At 39.2% G+C, this 17,991-nt stretch overlaps 1 long non-coding RNA gene across 1 annotated transcript; it reads right to left on the bottom strand.

Annotated features, from left to right (window-relative positions):
- Positions 1 to 3,139: 3,139 nt before the first annotated feature.
- On the bottom strand, positions 3,140 to 5,122 carry LOC133804931 (uncharacterized). The gene is made up of 4 exons (XR_009878708.1): positions 4,856 to 5,122; positions 4,031 to 4,088; positions 3,568 to 3,652; positions 3,140 to 3,445 (listed from the first exon to the last, which is right to left on the bottom strand). It is a non-coding gene; the product is annotated as an uncharacterized LOC133804931 (long non-coding RNA).
- Between the last annotated feature and the right edge of the window lie 12,869 nt (positions 5,123 to 17,991).

Genomic DNA, 17,991 nt, shown 5'->3' with positions numbered 1-17,991 from the left:
GTAAACAACTTGTAAATGTTTATTATTAGATCTCATGCACAACTTAACATTTTAATGAAATATCCATTCCTTTTAATCGGAATTTTTATCCTTAGACCGTTAATCATATTTAGTTCCACGTTTATGGCCAAATGACTCGTTTAGCGAGTTTAGCACTATTTAAAATATACAGTGTAGCAGTCTTGGCTAACCAGCACGTTACAAGAAGGCCCTAATTTGTTCAAAATTTCAAATTAAAGAAGTTGGATATCTTAATATTGTAAGACTTCAATTTTTTTTTTGGCAATAAGACTTCATATTTTAAATATATAATATAATTATTTTCCAAAATATATTAGTATAGTTCAAGAATATATACCAATTACCAACAAAACAAACTAATAATCCATCAATTTCATCGTCCATTATCACAACAAAAAATCATAGTTTGTTATATTAATTAAAAATAATATTTTAATTAATGAAAACTAAAAAAAATTAATTTTTTAATAAAGGTTAAATTCAACTAAAAGCTTAAACTAAATATAATCAAAATAAATTAAAAATATAAACTATGATCCCTAATTTTTTAATTTCTTCTTCTTCCTCCTAACCCACTACTAAAATATTGTGCTATTTCATCATACCAATCTCGGCGGGCCCGTGTGTGTTCGCTGAGATAAAGAACAGTCTCGACGGACATCAAATGGGTCTACCGAGATTGGTTGCCTTTTAAAAAAAAAATTGCTCTTTCTCAACGGGTATAATGGGCCCACCAAGATTGGTGATTTTTAATACACTGTCTCGACGGGCCTAATGGGCCTGCCGAGATAGAGTCCCTCATTTTGCCATAAATTTTCCCAGCCCTTGTCTTCTTCCTCATTTCCCCATTTTTTCTTCTTTTTTTTTTTCCATCTTCTTCCTCTTCCCCATTTTCGGCTCCCCCTCTCATTACACCACCAAAAACTCCATTTTTAGGGTGTAAACTCAAAGTTTTTAGCTCTAACACTACTTGATTGAAAGATATGTTATCACAAACTTTACTAGATATTGTTATATTAATGATGTGAAACTTTAATAAATTGTAGAGAAGAATTAAGACTTGTGGAATTGTGTGGAGAAATAAAGATGAAATTTATTATGTCATCGATATTGTTTGATTGTTTTGTTGTGATATATTAAATTTTGGATAGTGTGTTGAAATATAGGAAAATTTACCCATTTTCTTTTTTAACTATGTATATGATTTTCACATACTTATTACTAAAACTAATTAATTAGTTTAAAAGTTAGTTAGTATGACCATATATATTTACTAACCTATAATAGTATTGCATTTTCTTAGGTAGTTTTAGTTTGAGATGGATAGAGATTAGATGAAAAAAAAAATTGATTGTCTAAAGAATATGGAGAGGAGTTGAATATTTCATAAAGTTTGCAATAGAGAATGGAGATGACTCTAATATGATATATTGCTTAGTTTATAGGTTAAATACTAGCTATAGTTGTTAAACTTATTTTCATTTAATCCACAACTTAAATACACTTTCTATGAACTTTTGGCTAATATTTAGGTAGCATAATATTATAAGATATATACTTTATAATTTGTTAATCTGTTGTAAATTGTTTGGGTTTTCTGTATATATAGAATACAATCAATGAAATATAACAGGGGAAATAGAAAAAAAAAAAATGCTCATATTCAATCTCAACGGGCTAGGCCCATCGAGATTGAAGCCTATCTCGGCAGGCTCCAACAGGTCCGTCGAGATTGCCTCTATCTCGACACTCCACAGATGGTCAGAAAATGATCATTCTTGGCGGGCTTTGATAAGCCTGCCGAGATTGGGTTCGGGTACCCAATCTTGGCAGACTAAAACCATTGAGATATACTCTCGTTATCAATCTTGGCACTCAAATTTACGACGGGCCCAACCCGTCGAGAAATGACATTTTTTTAGTGGTGTCCATTAACCCTAGTTTTTTTTCTTCTTTTCCCTCATAACTCTACCCCCAAGGAGTGCTTCCACAACATTTGTAAGGATCATGCTAAAGAGGATTTCATAAGAACCAAAGAGGATTTTATAATATTTTTCCAGAATTTGGATGAGGCAACCATGACAGTCCTTTTATAGTTGTTGATGGAATGCAGAAATGAGTTTTAGGAACAAAATAAAAACTGGGTTTTATTGAACTGCATTGGTAGATCACTACAAAAATATAAATGTTTTATGATTTTATTTGGGAGACATTAAAAGTATACAATGTCTCCCGCTGAGGGAGACATCATAGGTGGAGACATTGTAAGTACACATCCCACGTCTCCCAGTGGGAGAGGTTGAAAGGTGTCAAAAAACGTGGACTTTTAATGTCTCTCACTGGGAGACATTGAAAGTCCCTGAGAGACTATTCAATGTCTCCCCCACTGGGAGACGTGGGAAGTCTCTCACCTCTTCTAGTGGGAGACATTGAAAGTCCCTGGAAGACTTTTCAATGTCTGCCACTGGGAGACGTGAGAGACATCCCACGTCTCCCAGTGGGAGGCATTGAAAAATCTCCCATTTTTTAAAAAATAAATTAAATTATAATTATAATTAATATTATTTTAATTTGATTTGATAATCAATTAAAATAAATTTGATTTAATAATTAATATAAATTTAAATTGATTTAATAATTAATTAAATTTAAATTGATATAATTAATAAATTTAAATTGATATAATTAATAAAATGAAATTGCAAATCTTCATTAATGAAAATTTATATTATTTTACAAGATAAGCAATATTTGTTAGACATATGCAAAATTAACAAATATTGCACTATATATGAAGAAAGCGGTAAAAAGTAAGAAAATTTAACAACGAGGTCGGTAACTTTGGTTTATCGATTACACATCTACCGCTCATTCTCGTAGCAACTCATCAATTTGTGACTCTGTATATGATGTACTTGTTAGTTGCAAAAAATATAAAGTAAAATATATTAATTAATTATTTGATTACATTTATATATATGGTTTCAAAAATAATTTGTAAATTTTAATTAATAATATTGTTCTCAAGTAATGTCCTGGACTCGCATGTTCATTCAAATCCTTCAACATCCTTATTATGTAGTATCCACATGCCACATCATCCGGTTGGTGTGGACACTAATTATTTAAAAGTATGAGTAATTCATTATTAAATTGACACTTTGTAAAAAATGCATACATATTATTCTACTTAATAATTATAAAAGTTCAAAAATTTAAGTTGCAATTACTTAGGTGGGGTTTCTTAATGCGTAGATTATCAGGGATCTCAACATTAGGTTGATTCATAGAGAAAAAAAGATTGAAACTACTATTAATGATTATTGATACAATCTCCTCACGGTCATTCAGATTTGAGTTCACCAGATCACAATAATAAGCATGATATACATATGGTGCCAATATAAGCAACATCCAATGTTCACTGCATAAGAAAAACAAACAAATTATAACTCAAATGTCAAACAAAGAAAGTATTGATATGGGTCGGACAAATGACATGGACAATAAGTAAAATTTGGGTCTTTCATATTTTCTGAACAAAACCTTAAGAGCAAATCGACCTCGTTCCTATATTCTGCAGATAACCTATTCCCTGACATCCACTTTCTATCCATATCTTCTCCTATGTCTGAAAAATAAAAGAAACGACACTAAATAAGCAGGTGATAAAGTTGAATGTCTATATAAAGCTAATTGTTTGTAATCCTAGATAAAATCGGGTAACATTTCCCCTATAATAGTGACATAACTATCTGCATGTGAATAGCAAAACAAACAATTCAAACAACATTCAATAAGTTTCTTCCTTATAGCTTCGCAGCACAGAACCAAATTTCCCAAAACCTACCTCACTAAAACACAAAAGTTATCAACCTTTCGTTATCATCGCAACACACAATTTTAATCTCAAAACCTACTTTATTATGGATGAATATTTAAGATATTCAAACTCCTCTAACATTTGTTTAATAATATTAAAAGTAGAAGTAAGAGAATGTATATGTACCTCTTGCAATTAATAATCCAAAAGCTAGCAAAATTACTTCACGTAACAATCGAATTTTCTATTAAATCCACAACCAATAAAATAAAATTAATAATTAATAAATAAAATATCACTAAATATCTAGCAATATATAACTTATTCTTGTAATTTTATAAACTTAATTACTTCAAATGTGTGCTTGAAATAGAAATTTTTATGCAAAAAATACCCTAAAATCTCACTAATAAAATCACAACCTACAAAATTAAATTAATTAATATATAAAAGATTACTAAAAAAAATATCACTAAATATCTAATAAATAAATGATTGCTAAACAAATAAAAAAAATTCCAATGAGCCACTAATTAACCTAAACAAAAAATCAATAAAACTTTTCATAACTTAAAAACTCAATAATCAACAAAAACATAAAACCTTTCATATATCTATATTATTTTTAAAATTATTTAATAAATTTAGTTTAACATAACTATATATAATCAAAATAGCTAGAATTTTAATAATTTTTTTAATATATATATACAAATATACCTAAATTTTCAAATAAATAATAATAAAATTAAAAAAAATCATAAACATATATACTTAATGAAATCTATACATATGATATGTAAAATTAAAACAAATTCTACATTGTCAACAAAGTAAAAAATTTCTTAAAAACCCAATATGGAAAATCCAAGAAAATCCTACAATCTATGAAAAAAAGCTCATAATAACGTAAAACTAACACAAAATCGCATTTACTATTCATCTTTATGCATAACCTATGATTTTAAAAAAAAAATTAACTAAAACTATGAAAATTGAGAGAAACCATACCTCTTTGAGCCCTAGAAAGCGTTGAAAAACCCAAAATTCGCAGATGAATGCCTCTGTAATGTGCGTCTGAGGAGAAGGAAGAGGAAAGCGTTACATTATATTAGTGGGGACATCCAACGTCTCCCACTGAGAGTCGTAGGACATGTGACACGTCTCCTATTGAGAGACGTTGGATTGGGAGACGTACCCCACGTCTTCCAATGGGAGACATTGGATATCACCCCGAACATATGTTTAACCCCAAATTTTCAACGTCTTCTTGTATTTTTATGACCTACAATTTTAACAATTAATAAAAAATTTCAATGTCTCTCAACATAAGACATTTAAAATATCTCTTATCTCTTAATTTTAAATGTCATATTATAATGGTGTAAGACATTGTAAGAGTCATTAAATGTCAAAATTATATTTGTTCAAATTTAGAAAGAAAAAAAAGTAGGATAAAAATCTAAAATTGATAATACAATTTGGGTACCTCGTTTTGTTCAAAGTTAGTGATGAATATATATTTTTCTTTTTGAATAGTTTACTGACACAAAAACAGAAAGTACTTGCACGTATAAGTGTGCAACGTAAGATGCATGATTTTTACTTAAAACATAATATCGGTTCTCCTTTTATTATTGTCATCTAAATATAATAAGCACTTATATGTCACTTATCGTCTAAACAAGGTGTTTTTATAACTTAACAAAATATCAACTTAGACGTTGACTCCTTTGAAAATTTGACAGTAAATTTTGTTTTGCATAATATAAAATGTAATTAGCTACAAAAATCACACAAGTATAATTAATAAAAATAAAGACTGTACTCTTTCTAGTTCCATTAATATAGTCTAAATATAAAATATAACTCTAACAACTTTTATCACATTTGTATATTTTTTACTTTCTATATATAATAAAAGTAAATATATATTTATTTTCTATCATTCTTATTTTCTTTTGTTAAATTAAAAAAATATTATGTTGTTTATATACAGGGGCGGACACACATTGGAACGAGTGGGGTCAACTGATCCCAGTGAATTTTTAGAAATTACATGTACATATGTTAATATTTTTGTAATATTTTAAGTATTTTAATAATTAAATGTATTGACCCCACTAAAATATTTACATTTTCTTTTTTCTTTTTTAAGATTTTATGATTCTGTTTGTTTATTTCAAACTTTACCACATGTACTTTGTTTTTAATTCATGAGAATATTATTCATATGTATTTTTGTTAATGGATGTTTTTTTTTTTGAATTTTTTTTTTACCCCAGTAAAAATATATTCTAAGTCCACCCCTGTTTATATATATTTTTTGTTCTTTGATTAATGTAACTAATAATATAAAAATATGCAATATTAGATTATATCAATCTATATATATATATAAATGAGAGCACTAAAGAGGTGATGTGGCTTTCTAAAAACTATTCAAATCACTCTATTTATTTTCTTTTTTAATCTAATTTTTTTATTCATTTTATTAATTATAATAATAAAGTCTATATATCTATATATATACTAGATACAAGTAACATGTAATGCACGATTCTTTAGTTTTATTTATAGAATTTATTAATTATTTTTATTAAATTTATATTAATGCCATATAATTTCAAATAAATATAATGTTTTAATTAAATAATTTATTTATTTTTGTTTAAGTTTATATTTGTTCTATTTTTTTAATTTGGGAGTGATAATAATACATTATATATTATATGTTTAATGTAATATTAAATATTATATGTGGATTTTAAATTTAAGTTTCTTGCTAGTTAAAGAATAAAAAAGAAAATAACACAAATTAACCAATCTTAAAATTTTATAAATATTTTTCTTAATTAGTTAAATTTTGTCTAATACCTCTAAATGGATTTAGACCATGATCCCATTGGTCATAAAATGTTAAATTGATGTAAAAGTTGCATTATTACAATCATTACTACAAAAATTCCTTTTGGTGTCTTTGGCGACTGACGTTTTTTAATGACGAAGATTATAGGCGTACACCCAAAACTAATGCCACATTTTGGAAAGCAGAGGCAACATTGGTACGTATGTACACACATGTTATATTATTTTATAAATAATATAGTATTTTTATTAAATATAAGTGTTACATATTATTTGTGATAATATGTGACAGATAATTAAGTGTGACAAATATCATTTTGTCAATATAACATATGATGTAGAGTTATAAAATGGATAAATAAAATTGTGTAACTCTCACTAATATTCACTCTTAAATGGTAAAAGGAGTTACCATGTATTTTGAATTTAATATTTATTGTCTGTGATTTCATCATTGGACATGTGGCAGTCATTATAGAAATAATTAGGCTCTTCAGGAGGATAATGAAGCTATATAACGCTCGCCCAGAGCTCCTCAGAGTGTAGTATCCTCCCAGTAAGCCGAGTCCCTTGTTTTAGGCGTGGATGACTTCAAGTGAGGCCACCCTCCGAGGACCACCCTCGGGATCCCCCGTCTTCTTGATCCGATAGTCCTCCAAGTCTAGGAGCTTTGTCCTCGGACTTGGAGAGTGCGTCAGGTGTCCATCTCTGTAGCCTTGGACCACCACAAGATTTTCTGACAGATTTTTGGACGCCTCGAGTTGTGGCACCAAGTTTGTATACTTGACAATTGATATTTCCCACAACGTCGCCTGACACGGGAAAACGTGCAGCCACACCTTGATAGTGACAGAGGTGTGTCTCCCGTAAAGTTGGTAGGCTGCAACTTACGAATTAGGCCCTGTGCGATACGCACAGGCCCACAGTCTTTATTATAACATTAAAGTGGATTGAATAATAATTAAATCCACAAATAATTAAGGAATATTTGTAATAAATGAGATTAATGACCCTCAAGCCTAGTGTCATGAGTGGAGCAGGCCTAGTGTCACAACCTAGGGAATAAACCCTGGCACTGAAAAAATCCAAGTAACATGAGAGTGAATTCGAGGTAATCAACCAAGGACCATGTGCTGGAGGAGCCCTAACCAATATCTAAATCTCGAAAAGTGAACGGAAGCTTGAGGCCTTGGTACTCGGGCGTAAGCTTCAAGTTACCAAAATCTTGACCACCCGTACTCGTCGAGCAGGACCTAGGAAACTAAGCTTTTCATGAGCAGAGTAAGCCTAGCGTCGAGGCTGGCAAGAACAGAGCGACCTAGTAAGATCTAGTGTTAGTAAAACCTAAAAAATCCGCTTAATGGGTGAACTGGAGTTACCTCAGCCATAATGGGTGAACTGGTGCACCTGAGGAGTAGTAATCGGTTCTCAAGCCCCGAGTCCCACGTGCTCGGGTGCAAGCATTAAGTTGTCGAAAACTTGATCGCAAGGCCTGGCAAAGGGCTGAAACTCGACCCATGTCCTGGGGACTATGAGCCTGAGGACTGGATACGGGTTCCCGATTTCCAAAAATCAAGTAATCTTTACTCGGGGGCGGAGCCGTAAAAAAGACCTAGTGTACCTTCCCAAGGACTATGCGCTTAAGGAGTAACACTTCGTATTCGAAACCTAAGAAATATTGACCTCTAAAGACCTGAGTTGGAACTCGTGGGTAAAAGGACACGTTGAGTGCTTCTACTCAACAAGGCACTAAAGTTACTCCCAAGGATAGTGGGCCTGGGGAACAACACTAAGTGCCTAAAATCGTCATAATACTAGGTGAGTCGATGAGACTCGAGTCGCCAACACTTGAACACAAGTCCCTATTTAAACCAACTAGGGCAGTAAAGTCCTAAATCTCGAAGGCTAAGGCCCACGAGTAGTGGATGTATAAAGGTATAAAATTCTCGTGGTGTTAAGTTACATTGAGTTAGATAAACCTTGCCAAATTTGTAAGAGCAAATTGCACAATTACTAAACGCTAAAAATGTGTCGAGTGATAAAGCAATGAAGGCACAAGAATAGTGCAAGCAAAAATCATTCACAAAGAAATAAAGGCAAATTATTTACAATTGTGCTCGGGGGCTCGAGCGATAAATTTGTTTGTACCCCAAAAGTGAATGGCACGCATGCCTATCAAAAGAAAATAAAAAATTACAAGGGCCTAATTGCCCGAAGGAACCTCTATCACGAGTTCAATCACGGGATCAGTTTTAGGAGTCTTGCTTGCTAACATGGCCTTTCACGCCTTGGCCTCCCTGGCCTCGTTTTCCCAAAGATGCTCCTCGAACAATATCCTTATGTTGGACTCCCACGTGAATGTTAGTTCCATCTCCATGTTTCTATACCATGCAACGTAGACAGTGTCCTCATCCATAATGTCGAGTTCCTTGGTCAGCTCCTCATTTTGATGCTTCAGATCATCAATTTGATGCTTCAGATCATCAATTTGATGCTTCAGATCCTCAGCTTGAAGTTTCAGGCCTTCGATGTCCTTGGAAGCTACCTTGGCTCGCAAATCCGCTAACGCAGCCTCTTCTTGGGCCTTGGTGGCCTCCGCCAATTGCTTGGAGGACTCCTTGCGGGTGATGCAAATTTCTTCTTAAGCGGCTGGTAGATCTTCTGCAATCTTATGGGCGGCCTTCTCCATGGCTTTGGTGCGACCTGCCACATCCTCCAGCAACTTCGAGGAGGTATCCTTGAGTGTCTGCAACTTGGATCACTCCATGGATAGTTTGGTCTCTAACTCGGAGGCATGGATCTTTTCGTCCCCCATGGCCTTTTGAAGCTGGGAGTGCTCCTCCAGGGGAACTGAGTTTTCCCTGAGCTCCTAGAGCTCGAAGGACCTTGTCGTGACAACGTCTTTGAGTTTCTGAAAGAATGTCGCGGTCTGCACGACTAAAGGAAGTTAGTTATAAGGGAAGACACAGATAAAAAAGAGAACTTGGAAAAATTGAAGGTAGCTTACTTGCAGAGTGGCGAAACGGCATGTGGCGAGGAGTGAGATTTCATTATAACTACCATAGCGGGTGAAGCTGTGAAATGGAATCTCACAGAGGGACCCCACCAGTCCTTGGAAAAGCTCCGCCTTCAGCGGGGCCGTCCAATCACCAACCCTCCCCGCTAAGAGGGGCTCCAACTTCTCGCGACTAAGAGGAGGTAGTGAAGTCTGTGGCCTATCTTCGCGCAGGTACTCCGCCACAACTTTGAAGTCCTCGTTCCCTTTGTCAACCACCTGCTTGTGCTTCTCCAACTCTTCCCCTTCGAAGTGTTCGGGGAAGATAATGAGGTGAGGTGTTCTAGCTAGAGGACCACCAAACACCTCGGAAGAAAGGATTTTTGTTCCCTTCCGAGAAAGCCTTGGTCTTGAGGGGTGGACTAGTGGAGCAACCACCGGGGCAGTAGGGGCAACCAGGGGCGTGGAGGCTGCTGGGGCAGCATGGGTTGCCAGGGCTGGAGGATCAGTCATCGAGCGTGGGGATCAACTCGTGGTGTGTTCGAGACATCAATTTGAGAGGGCACCGATGCCCTCTAGCATTTTTCCCGAATGAAGTCGGACATGCCCATGCTGTCTGAAATAGAAAGGATATTGTTAGTACTCGGAGGCAAGATAGACAACTAATAAAGCATAAAATGACATGCATGCAAGTGTGCAGAATATCCTCGGGAGCACCACCGCTATAAGGCTCCCGTAGGTGAAGAACGGAGTGGGAAAACTAACGAATTAGTCGGTCCATCTTCTGCGTAGTGTTGGTCTTGTATTGGAAAAATCACTCGGCGTGCATGGACGTCACCTCGTCCAGAGGCATGAATTCTCGGGGGGGGGGGGGGGGGGGAGTTTTCTCTTCAGGTGGTGAAGGAAAATGTCAATCAGGTCTTGGTAATCCTGGAATTCCTCCTCTGTCCATTGGTGCTCCGAGACCTACGCGTACTCGAGGAGTGATGGAGAAACCCATGTGTGGTCGGGACTAACTCCCTCCCCTACATGCTTAGCATGATAAAAGAGTTATGGGGGATTTACCTTGAGGCATGGAAGATGACTCTATCCCAACCTCGAGCTCTGCCTCAAGCTCCTCATCCTCTTGAGCCTCTGTAGTGGCCTGGACGGTGAACATGTCTCCACGTGCTCCTCGTGCATCCTCAAGTTGTACCGAAGGAGCGCTTGCCCTACCACGTACTCCGTATGAAGCCTGGCATCGTCCAGTGATTTCTTTAAGTCACAAAAGCTGGATTGGCTCACTGAGCTTATGCGTTGACCCTTCTGCAGAAGCTCGTACTGGTGTAGGTGAGACTCTGTGATGAGGAAGGCGAAGCTCATATCCTCACTGGGGAGGGTTTGCATATTTTGGAACCTCTCGTTGTAAGCATCCACGTGAGGAGTGCGGCGGAAATGACCTGCAAAAATCTCAACTCCTCAGGACTAGCCACAAGGGGAGGACAACTTATCGAACTTCGAGGTGAAACTTACCAAACATGGAAAAGTTCAGAAGTATGGTGGGATTGGTTCTACTGGGGAAGAAAATTGTCCAAAAGAAGTGGTCTTTGTAGTCCCGCGCGTGGCTCTCGTTGCCACTTGGAGCCTTGTAGGAAAAACCTGGGTACATATACTTCATTAAAGTATAGTACCCATCACGATTATCCCTCTTTGTTAAAGCTTGGATACTGTAGATGTAGAGGACCTCTGTCAGAGAAGGGTCCTGTACAGAGCGAACAACCCTGATAGAACCCGATTTCCATTCGGGGATAGCTGAAGGGGAGCTATGCCAGCAAACTTCAAAAAGTTGGCATAGTATTGGTGGAGCGATAGCATGGCTCCCATCTGGAAGTGAGAGGTGCTCCATGCGTCAAGCCCATGGATGCTCTCGTGAGCCCTCTCTCTCTCATGGGACAAATGCACCAGCATGTCCCGTGTATCCACTCTGTGGTGGGAGAGGATCTTGTTAAGAGCTCCCTGGTCCCTCAACTTGCATGGGAGATCCTCTGCCTCGAAGCCATCAATAGTATAGGTATCGTCCCTCTATAGAGGACCCATGTTGGTATTTTCCTCTGAGATGCCAACTCGGACGGGCCTCTATGCCACCAGAGCATTGTCTTCTCTCAGTACGAGGGCCCTGCTCTACTCCACAGCCTTCGGCTTCCTCTTCTCAGGAAGTCATCCTGCATCCCGAGACATCTCCAAGATCTCGTGGTCAAAGTAGTAAAATCCTTGTTGGTGGAGGTGATGTAGCTCCTCAGAGAACTGAAACAAAACCAAGCAGTTAGCGCCTTGACCAGAAGGAAAACAGGTCAAAATGAGAGACCCTAAGACTACTACTCGGGGAATGGAAGAGAAAGAATGCTAAGGGGCTGGGTGTCCTCGGAACCAATAGATTGGTACCAAAGAACACCACCAGAGTTCATGAAACTCGCCAAAATCTTGAAATTTTCCAGATTTCAGTCGAATGCTCAGAGGCACGAAAAAAGAACGTATAAAGCGAGGAACAGGCCATTGTAACCATTTTAAACGTCAAAGTGGGCCTAAAACGACTAAAAAAAAGGTCAAAAAGACCTCTAAATGCCCAAAATATCAACGCCATAAGCTTGCAATCACACATTTGACAAACCAGAACATAAAAACGAGAACATGTCAAAGTTACTTACTCGATATGAAGTGCCTGTAAGTGCTATGTTGCGTACGAACCCGGAAGTGTTTCTTGTTGTTCAACCAGAAGAATGAGGATTCTCTCCAACCATCCAATTTTTCAGAGATAGATGCTGGTGAGGTTTTCAGGTTCTGGAAGTGGTAAAACTTTGGGATGAGTTTGAGAGCTCTGATACTTTTCGAATTTCAAATAATCAAGGTGATTATGTGAGGGTCGGTTCTCGAGTTTTATACTTGAAGAACTTGGGGTGGAAGCAACTCTACCCCAATCGTTGATCACCTACGAGGTAGGCACTCGAGGGTGATCCAACAGTCACAATTATCAAGGCACAGATTGTGATTATTATCATGGGAAAAGGTAGCCTCGAATAAAGGGAGAAATGATGCTTCTGTTATGGATTAGATGTCTTGGGAGTGGAACAGACTCCTCATTAATTACATCGATTGATGATGGGCCCAACAATGGGGATCCAACATGTGGTTCCGTGTTACTCAAATATGACATCATGTAGAGCTCAAGAGCCACCTCTCGAGGACCCTTGAAATTACTCATCTCAGATTAAGTCTCCATTGTCCGAAGACAAGTGAAGACTTGGGAGGGGGGGAATTTTGTCCGTGATTTCATCATTGGACACATGGAAGTCATTAGAGAAGTAATTAGGCTCATCAGGAGGATAACGAAGCTCTATAACGCTCGCTTAGAGCTCCTCGGAGTGTAGTATACTCCCAACAAGCCAAGTCCCCTATTTTAGGTGTGGATTTCTCCAAGTGAGGCCATGCTCCAAGGACCACCCTAGGGGTCCCCCCGTCTTCTTGATCCGATAGTTCTTTATGTCTAGGAGCTTTTTCCTCGGACCTGGAAAGGATGCCAGGTGTTCATCACTGTAGTCTTGGGCCACCACAAGATTGTCTGACAACTTTTTGGGTGTCTCGAGTAGTGGTACCGAGTTCGTACACTCAACAATTGGTATTTCCCACAACGCCGCTAGAAATGGGAAAATGTGCATCCGCACCCTGACAGTGTCAGAGGCGTGTCTCCCATAAAGTTGGTAGGATGCAACCGACGAATTAGGCACCACGCAATACGCACGGGCCCACAGTCTTTATTAGAACATTCAGAGGGATCGAATTAACTCCCCAAATAATTGGGAAATATTTGTAATAAATGAGATTAATGACTGTCAACCTTTATAAAAAGGGCCAGGGTACCATTGTAAAAGGGTTCACCACTTTTGTACTCAGAGCAATATATACGCTGCCTGAGAAAACCTCCATTGAAGCTTTCCATCTCAAGCTTCAAGAAATCTAATACTAAAGACTCATGGACTATGATTGTTTTATAACCTGAACAATGTAAAACATTAGTGTTTATCTTCATTATTTTCTTTAAGGTTCTTTTATTAAGTTAATAGCGAAGGCCATGAAGGACGATAAGAGCACTTGTCAATTCCCTGGAGGAGCACTCGTGACTCTAGAAAGCCATGGAGGATGAGAAAAATCGCGCCTCCGAGCTAGAAACCCAACTGCCCATAGAGCTGGAGGATGCGACGGGTTGTGTGGCGTGCTGCCCCTTTGGTACACCCACATGGGGCCATTTTGTAAGTGAGCATGCCTTGGTGCTTGATCATTAGTCAAGTCTTGCACCAAGAAACCTCATGGGATAGGGTAGTGGCAGTTTTGTAATTATGCATATGTCTTCCAGACAAAAATCATATATGTTACTGGGAAGACCTTGTATCCCTAGAAGGCTCCTTAGGGGGAGGTGACCTGGTGACTTAGGGAAGCACCATGGCCATCAGCAGATAGGGGCCAAAGTTGTGTACTCCATTGCCCTATCAAGGCTATATATTAATAAAACGATGTTTATCCATACTTGCCCTTGTGTGCTCCCTTGTTGCTTATGTGTTACTTCTTTATTATCATCTTTGGGCCACTACGTGCCACTTGCCTTGTTGTGTGCTTTGTGTTGTGTGGACGTTCTCAGAAATGACTTGCTTTGTGCTTACTCATACTTCGTTATTGCCCATTGCATCTCCGCGATGTGTATGTGGCAAACCACTGAGTTTGTTTGCCTACAGGTGTGTGTTGTAGGCTGACTTGATAGCTTGAAGTGTCTGCAAGTGCCGCACATTCCGTCTAGTTGGAGTAACCAAATAGCTGGCCCATGACAGTTGGAATCAGAGCTAGGTTAGAAAGTGCTTGGAAAAACACACTAATGGTGAGCAACACTCAGAGGATTGAAGCACTTGAGAAGCGTGTGGGGGAATTAGATGGCCTGGACGAAAGGGTCAGGGATCTTTCCTCTGCAAGTCATAACTCTGGATCGTCAGATGCAAGCAATCGCATAGCTGCGCTAGAGAAGGAAAATGATGTTCTCTTATCCAGAATAATCGTGTTGGAGCAAAGAAACACTCCAACAAGTCCTTTTGTTTCCCCTTGGTGGGAAGAGCGCATTGCGGCAGTGGAGCGCATGCTGAAGGAACTACGGAAGACTGCAAGGAGGCAGTTAGGGTGCTCAGAGAAGAAATGGCTGAGCTAACTGCCAAGGTAAACCTAACCATGCGAGCGGTTGGGAATGCCCTTGCAACAAGGCTGATAGGTATGGAATATGGCCGAGTAAAAGTGCTCGAGCCAAGGCCCTATAACGAGGCCAGAGACGCAAAGAACTTAGAAAATTTCCTCTTCGACATGGAACACTATTTTTGAGCCGTGCGGGCTGATTCAAAAGAATGAAAGGTTGCCATGGCTACCATGTACTTTTCTGGGGATGCCAAGGTGTGGTGGAGGACCAAGTATGATGACATAGAGAATGGTAGGTGCACCATCACATCTTGGGTAGACCTGAAGAGAGAATTAAAGACACAATTTCTGCCAGAAAATGTCGCATACATGGCTCGACGCCAATTGAGAGAGCTTAAACAAGTCGAGACAGTCCGAGAATATGTGAAGAAGTTTTCGGGACAAATGCTCGACATAAAGGACATGTCTGAAGTAGACAGGCTCTTCTGCTTCCTTGAGGGATTGAAACCGTGGGCCAAGCAAGAACTTCAAAGACAGCGTGTATTTGACCTAGCCACTGCTCAAGTTGCTGCTGAACGCTTAACAGACTACACTTTGGAGAGCAGCCTGCCGAAAAGGGCTACCCCTCAAACCATCTCAAGTAGCACTGGGAGTAAGAATTCTGGGAAGTCATGGTAGGGCAAGAGTGGGGGAGAGAAGAGGACAACAGAGTCCAGTTATGTCAGCAGTACAAATGCTGCTGCAGGGAGGAAGCCGCTAGCTTGTTGGCTCTGCAAAGGTCCACATAAGTTGGCAGTTTGCCCTTACAGGGGAAAGTTGAATGCCCTCATTGGCCAAGAAGAACAGGGAGAAGGAGAAGAGGAGGATGAAGAGTACGCGCACATGGGTGCTGTCCGCCTGTTGAATGCTCTCAAGAAACATGTCGAAAAAGGGAAGAAGGCCTTGTGGAAGGGGCTAATGTTCATGGATGCCACCATCAATGATAAGCCCTCCAAAAGCGTGATGATCGACACAAGCGCCACCCATAACTTCATCTCAGAACTCGAAGCAAAGCGACTGGGACTAAAACTGGAGAAAGATGCAGGTCGTATGAAAGCGGTCAACTCCAAGGCCTTGGCCACAACTGGCGTGGCTAAAGGCATAAAAGTTAAAATCGATACGTGGGAGGGACAGACTAACTTAGTGGTGGTCCATATGGACGACTTCGATGTAGTTTTGAGGATGGACTTTCTAACTGAGAAAGGTGCCATCCCAATTCCTACCACTGGGAGTTTGCTCATAATGGGAGAGACTTCTTCAATGGTGCCTGCAAAGGTGAAAGTACCCCCTGGTGTGAAGCTTCTATCAGCTTTAAAGTTCAAGAAGGGTGTGAAGAAGCAGGAGCCCACTTATGTAGCAGTACTCACCGTGTTCGAAGAATCAGTGGAAGAGATTGTTCCACTAGAAATTACAAGGGTCTTGAAGATGTTTGGGGATGTGATGCCAGATAAACTCCCCAAAGCCTTGCCACCAAAGAGGGGGATTGATCACCAGATAGAGCTGGGGCGAAACCTCCAACAAAAGCGCCTTACAGAATGGCACCCCTTGAGCTAGAAGAGTTGAGGAAATAACTAAAAGAGTTATTGGAGGCAGGCTTCATCAGACTGTCGAAGGTGCCATTTGGTGCACCTGTGCTATTCCAGAAGAAGCACGATGGGAGCTTGAGACTGTGCATTGATTATAAGGCTCTCAACAAGGTGAAAACTCGCAACACCTACCCCATCCCTCTGATCGTTGATTTGTTTGACCAGCTAAGTGGAGCCAAATACTTCACAAAGTTGGACTTGAGATCGGGATATTATCAGGTGAGGATCACAGATGGGGATGAACCAAAGAAAACATGCGTTACTCGATATGGAGCATTTAAGTTTCGAGTAATGCCGTTTAGGTTGACAAATGCACCTGCCACTTTCTGCACACTGATGAACCAAGTTTTCCACGAGTATCTAGATAAGTTCGTGGTGGTGTACTTGGATGATATCGTAGTTTATAGCGCCACGATTGAAGAGCATCAAGAATACTTGGCTCAAGTGTTTCAGAAGTTGAGAGAGAACCAGCTATATGTGAAGTGCGATAAATGCTCATTTGCACAGGAGAGCATCAAGTTCCTAGGCCACGTTGTGGAGTGTGGCATAATTCGTATGGATCTGGAGAAGGTGAGGGCAATCCAAGAATGGAAAGCCCCCACAAACGTGAAAGAACTTTGCTCTTTCTTGGGCTTAGCCAAATACTATAGACTATTTGTGGACAGCTACTCAAGAAGAGCGACACCCTTGACCGAGCTGCTGAAAAAGGGTGTGACTTGGGCGTGGACTGAAAAGTGTGCTGAAGCATTCAGGAGTTTGAAGGAAGCCATGATGAAGGATCTTGTTCTTGCCTTGCCAGATGTTAGCAAGCCCTTCGAAGTATAGACAGATGCCTCAGATTATGCTTTGGGTGGGGTACTAGTACAAGAAGACCACCCGGTAGCATATGAGAGTCACAAGCTGTCTGAAGCTGAGAGGCGGTATACTGCCTAGGAGAAGGAACTCCTCGCAGTTATCCATTGCTTGTGAGTGTGGAGACATTACTTGCTAGGGTCTAAGTTTGTGGTGTAGACGGATAATGCAGCGGTTGTTCATTTCCTTACTCAGCCGAAACTGACCCCTAAGCAGGCTCAATGGCAGGAGTTCGTGGTGGAATTCGACTTTCATTTTGAGCACAGGGCAGGACACTTGAACCAGGCAGCTGACACCTTGAGTCGCAAAGAAGAATTGGCGACTCTAAAGAACTTGGCTAGTTTGTCGGCTAGCATGGTGAACACTCCACTAAAGGAGCGCATCAAAGAAAACCTAGAGAAAGACCGGTTGTCAGAACCATCCTGAAGCTCGTAAAAGAAGACAAGACTCGCCAGTTCTTGGTGGAGAATGATCTTTTGTGGGCCAAAGGGGGTCGCTTGTATGTTCCGAAAGCTGGAGATTTGCAGAGGACATTACTAAGCGAGTGTCATGACACCTTGTGGGCAGGTCATCCAGGTTGGCAAAGAACACATGCCCTTTTG

Source organism: Humulus lupulus, chromosome X (assembly GCF_963169125.1).
Source record: "Humulus lupulus chromosome X, drHumLupu1.1, whole genome shotgun sequence".
NCBI classification, from domain to species: Eukaryota; Viridiplantae; Streptophyta; class Magnoliopsida; order Rosales; family Cannabaceae; genus Humulus; species Humulus lupulus.
The sequence above is the reverse complement of the archived record's forward strand: the minus strand, read 5'-3'. Positions and strand labels throughout refer to the sequence as shown.